Source organism: Dipteris shenzhenensis, chromosome 33, assembly GCF_047967505.1.
Source record: "Dipteris shenzhenensis isolate YYH24624 ecotype China chromosome 33, Dip_SZ_1.0, whole genome shotgun sequence".
Classification (NCBI taxonomy): Eukaryota; Viridiplantae; Streptophyta; class Polypodiopsida; order Gleicheniales; family Dipteridaceae; genus Dipteris; species Dipteris shenzhenensis.
Window position 1 is genome coordinate 15,877,362 of NC_141628.1, and position 6,267 is coordinate 15,883,628.

The 6,267-nt window shown below is 38.3% G+C and overlaps 1 pseudogene; it reads right to left on the reverse strand.

The window, feature by feature from the left end:
• Nucleotides 1-2,916: 2,916 nt before the first annotated feature.
• LOC147879742 (uncharacterized) lies at nucleotides 2,917-3,960 on the reverse strand (annotated as a pseudogene).
• Between the last annotated feature and the right edge of the window lie 2,307 nt (nucleotides 3,961-6,267).

A 6,267-nucleotide genomic window follows, 5' to 3' on the forward strand; every position in this document is an offset into this window, starting at 1 on the left:
TTCTCGAGTTGCTAGAGAAGCTGCTATATACTCAGACTCTGTGGTAGAAATAGCAACACAACATTGCTTCTTACTTGCCCAGGAGACCAAGCAACCATTGATAAAGAAGCAATTACCGCTTGTAGACCACATAGAGAAGTGAGAGCTTGCCCAATCTGCATCTGTATATCACAAAAGATCAAGAGACATCATAGAAGATGATTTTGTATGAAGTCAATAAACTAATACAAAATCAGAAGTGCCTTTCAAATACTTTAGAACACATTTTGCTGCAGACCAATGTTGCATTGAGGGAGTAGCCAAATATTGACCTAGAAAATTGACAGTAAAAAGAATATTTGGTCAAGTGTTCAAACCAACAAACTGTAGGCAACCAACAAGATTGGCATAGGGTTGATGTGAAAACTCAACATCATGAGTCAATTGAGTATTTTTGATAGAGCTCACAAGACAAGGAGTGGTCACAGAGTGAGCATTCATCAAGCCAAACTTTTGAACTGCATCTTGAATGAATTTTGTTTGTCGAAGTAGCAAAATTCCCTTGTGATGAAATCACTGAACTTGAATACCAAGACATGAATGAATGTCACCAAGATCAACCATATCAAATGATGAGGATAAGATTTTCTTGACATGTTGCAAGAAATCGAGATTGTTGGAAACAAGTATGGTGTCATCCACATAAAGAGCAAGAATGACAAAAAGAGCACCGTCATGTTTGGCATATAAGTTGGGGTCAGAGAAACAAGAGTTGAAACCTTGAGATGTTAGAAATCGATCAATTTTCATGTACCAAGAACGGGAAGCTTGTTTTAGACCATAAAGAGCACGATGAAGGCAACAGACAAGATGGTCCTGACCGGGAAGTATGAACCCTTTTGGTTGCTCCATATAAATCTCCTCTTTAAGATCTCCATTAAGAAAAGCAGTTTTCACATCCATTTGATGAATCTCCAAATCAAATTGAGTAGCAAAAGCCAAGAGTACCCGAATACTTGTGCTACGAACAACAGGTGAAAAAGTATCATGATAATCAACTCCTGCAATCTGTGAGTATCCTTTTGCAACCAGACGAGCTTTAAACTTGTCAAAAGAACCATCAGCTTTAGTTTTGGTTTTATAAACCCACTTACATTTGATAGGAGTGCGACCAGGAGGTAGTTCAGTAAGAACCCATGTACCTTTAGAGATCAAAGAATCATATGCAGCTTCCATTGCCTCTTGCCATTGATTCTTTTGTGTAGAAGAGATAGCTTCTGTATAAGTAGTAGGGTCTTCATGAGCAACCATTGCATGATCAATGATTTCAAAGTCATCAACACAATCATGAGTAGAACCATGTTCAAAATCAATAGGTAGATCAACATAAATATCAACATTATCATCAGAGGCTTGTGTATGTGCAGGATCCAAATCAAGATTGTTAACACATTGCTCTACAGATGGAGTAGCAGTGATGCCATCAGATAAATGAGTAGTAATGACATCAGAAGTGGAATCAGTATCAAATGGAAAAGGAAAGGCAGAAAGTAAGGACTTAGTGTCCTCTACATCCTTGGGAGACCATGCCCCTCCCATTAACTACTCATTGAATATGGCATCATGATTGATTATCACCTTCTTAGAAGAGGGATCATAGAATTTATAACCTTTAGAATTTGAAGAATATCTAATGAATATGACCTTTTTGCCAGGAAGATCTAGCTTTTTCCGTGTCTCTTTTGGTACATGAATATAAGCAATGCAACCAAAAGTTCAAAAATGTGATACAGAAGGAATCTCCCCTGTCCAAGCTATGATTGGTATCTGACCAGAAGGTACAGTTGTAGGAAGACGATTTTGCACAAAGATGGCTGTCAAAAGTGCTTCTGCCCAAAAGCTTCGAGATAATCTAGAATGGAGCATACATTGCATAGCATCAAGAGAAGTGCGATTCTTATGCTCTGTGTGAGCATTTTGTTGAGGAGAGTATGGAATAGTATATTCAAGATGAATGCCACACTCAATGCGATAATCATTAAAAAGATTAGAAATATATTCTCCACCATTGTCACTACGAAGGGTCTTGATCCAAAAACCAGTATGAAGTTCTGCAGCAGTTTTATATTACTTGAATACTGATAAGGCCTTTGACTTATGTTGCAAGAGAAATGCAGTTGTATATCTTGACCAATCATCAATGAAAGTGATGAAATACCTATAGAAAGACTTGGATGGAGGAAAAGGTCCACATATATCAGTGTGAATAAGATCCAATAAAGCATATCAATGAGTTGAAGTAGATGCATGAAAGGGTTTTTGATGATGCTTGCCAAGAGCACAATATTCACATAGGCCCATGTGAGGACGAGCTCGGAGATTCATACCATCCACAAGATCATGACGATTTATAGCAAGTAGCTTGGCAAAATCCGAATGAACAAAACGATGATGCCATAGCTTGCAATCCAAATCACCAGGAGTTGTAACCACATTAGCAATATCATCATTTAAGGAAAGCTAAAAGAGGTTACCATTCTGAGGAGCAACTGCTATGGTATGTCCATCTTTTTCAATCCGACACTATGTGTGGTCAAAGCCAATAAAGAGACCAAGATCAACAAGTCGTGCAACATAAAGAAGATTTCTCTGAAAATCTGGAACATGGAGAACGCCTCGCAAGACTCTTGTTGAAGAAAAAGTGCCAAGATATAAATCTCCAACGTCCATGACTTGACAAGTAGTGTCATCAGCGAGATAAACAAATTTCTTGTGAGGAAGAGCATGATAATTATGTAACCATTGAGATTGATATGTCATATTACCAGTAGCACCAAAATCAACAATAAAAGTGGAATCATCTCGAACATGAAGTATCCTTTCTAGAGAGACATCAGAATAGATATGATTTGTCTCTTGATGTGTATGGGCATCTTGTTATTGAGCAGCATATGCTTGAGTACATTCGCGATCATAACGCTTCTTGTAACACTGAAAGGATGGATGATTTCCTCCACAATATTCGCAAGGAGAATTATTGGATAAGCGGGGTTGCTTAGTGGTAACACCATGTTTCTCATCATATTGCCGAGCCCAACAATCAGAGATAACATGACCATGCTTATCACAGTAAGAACAATGTTTCTCAGGATATTTGAGACGAGAAGAATTGCCACCTCTATATGGATGACCACCACATCCATAACTACCATGTCCATATTTGAAGAAAGGACGCTTGTGAGCAACACAAGCTATCTCTGAATCTGCATCATCCATTGTTATCATCACAGATTCATGAGGGTCTTTATGACACTCGCATCGTTGAGCGTACTCAATCAAAGAAATACATGTTTGATCAAAATCAATCTCATTTTTGTTGGAAAGGATGGTAACAATAATGGATCCTAGACTGTGTCGAGAAGATAGGTCACCAATTGATTTCATGGAACAGGTGCACCAGTAGCAGCAAGTTGATTGACAATATTCTTGAATGAGTCAATATGAGTGGTCATAGGAGCTCCAACTTTGTACGGAGTGCTCAAAAGATTACGAAGATAAAGAATCTCTGTGACAGATTTCTTCTCAAAAGTAGAAATGAGATATTCCCATATTGCATGAGAAGAAGGAAGGGCAAATACATCCACCATAAGAGAATCATGTAGAGTAGATAAAATATATCGACGAGTTGCTTTATCACGAGAACGCCAATCAGCAAAGTCAGATCTCCATTGTTCAAAGAGAGGGCCTTGAGTCACAAGAGCATGATTTGGAGTTGCATCAATAGGTCGGGGTGGACAAACAAGATCACCAAGAACAATATCTGAAAGATTACTACCTTCGAGTATCAATAACATCTTCACTTTCCAACCAGGAAAACTGTGTCCTTGAAACAGAGGAACAGATCGTTGGCTAGAAGGAAAGCCATTGATGATTATAGACATTGCCATCATACTTCGAGAGAATACGTTTGTCAGAGCTCATGTCAATGATCAAGAATACAATGGTTGCTCTGAAAATATAAAACTCAAGATACCCCAAAAAAGGATAGAACGCGAGATGGGAGTATACTAGAAATAGCATGCATGCCAAGAAAGCATTTTGAGCTGGTTGATCACGAGACCACGATATTTTTGGAGAAAAGCAAAACTTATTGATCATGAAACGGAGGTATTTTTGGCGAAAAGCACTACGATCGTGCTGATCACGAAACCAATATATTTATCACGAAGCCACAAAATTCTTGGCAAAAAGCAGTATGAGTGTGCCTATCTCGAAACCAGAAAAAAGTAGTCGTCACAAAAACTGATATAACTTTTTGCTCCGAAGTCCGATTAGGGCGTTTAAGTACTCAAAACGAAGAGCATGACGAGAGCTAGATTTGCAAATGATCTACGATCCACTTGCCACTAATAACTTTCTCAAATTTGCACTAGAAGACCTCCAAAAAACCACATCAAGTTAGACATGTCAAAATCGACAAGAGAAAATAAGTGATGAGATATTGAAAGCGCTATGTAATCAAATCAAGAACTAATACTTCCTATCTTTCTTCATTATAGTGAGCATACAATAGCAAAACCTTTGTAGCTCTGATACCATGTTGAGAGAGAAGAAGAAGAGATGATAGACACCAAATAGACTCTCAAAGACTGATTCATATTGATCACTAGTTACATATATATAGGTGAGACCTAGTTCAAGTTAGGGCAAGCTATATATAGCTCTAACAAATGGCACTGAAAATGTGTAGTCTGGCGGTGACTCACGTGTCATGGGGATCTTACAAAAATGCCAATAGAGTACTCCAAGCTACTCTAGGTTGAGAGCAATGTATGCAAATCCTATGCAAATACCATCCACTAGTATCACTCTAGAGACTCTTGACTTGTTGTGAGCTTGTTGTGATCATGAATCCATAAGGAGAAGAAAAGGTAGGGAGAGGGAAGTCAAGAAGGGAGAGGAGGAGAAGAAGAAGGGGTGAGGAGAAGAGAACATGGAATTCATAAAAGGCACTAAGAGGAAACAAGAGACAAGTCCCTAAGAGGAGAAGGAGAGCTTGTATTCCAATGTGTGCAACTAATAAGTGAAGACCAAAGTCAACCTTTGACCTTTTATACATGCCACATTTTGAAGGGAGGGCCAACTCTATTCCCTTTATACCACTATCTTTCCTCATCCTTTACAATCTTTGGCTCCAAGGCACAATCCTAGCACTATAGACTTCCCACTATCCATCAAATGACATTGCCAATTAATGTAGTTAACAGCCTATTAAAGAACAAAATTCATCCAATGAAGAAGAAAAAAGTATCCTTGTTATAAAAGGATTCCAGTTGTGGCACAAACCACCATCTCTCTCTCTCTCTCTCTCTCTTTCTCTCTCTCTCTCTCTCTCCCTCCCTCCCTCCCTCCCCCTCTCTCTCTCTCTCTCTCTCTCTCTCTCTCTCTCTCTCTCTCTCTCTCTCTCTCTCTCTCCCTCCCTCTCTCTCTCTCTCTCACTCACTCACTCACACACACACACACACACACTCTCTCTCTCTCTCTCTCTCTCTCTCTCTCTCTCTCTCTCTCTCATTCTTATAAGCTCAATTAGAGTGGAAACCAAGCTATTATAGGCTATTCTTAACTGCTCCAATGTCACCATTACAAGATAACTCTCTCTCTCTTTGTTTTTATTTCTTTGTTACGTGATCCTCCTTTGGTGGTAGCCTACAAATAAACTACTATAAGATGTTTTTCATAATCTTGTTACTCACCTATTCTTTTGTTGAACTACACAATTTATAGGACAGACTTTGTTTGACATGAAGGATCCGATGTTAAAACATAGCTTGGACTTGATTTCAATGATTTGTGCAAATGCTCCATCCTTACATCATTGTGCTTGGAACTAGCACATTGTAATAAGGATATATGAAGCCAGGTGCAATGCAACATAGCAAAGGTGGAAGTGTCACAAATATAGGAGTTTAATATTAATATTGATGAAAGAAAAGACAAAAATTTTATCAAAATATGGCAAGGTTTTTTTTCTCAACGAACAACTGGAATGGAAAATGAAAAGGGACATATTATATAGAACTTAATCACCCATCCTTGAAACATACTCAATGAAAGAGGAAGCTGATATTCAAGTAGTTGTCATATGTCTCGGGGGGTCCATCTTACATAAGCTAGCTATACAACGTGCATTCAAAAGGTATTTAAAAAACCCCTCTTAACCACATTTTATATATTTTATATACCCCTATTGTGAATTTTTGGATCAATAATTATATCCCTTCAATA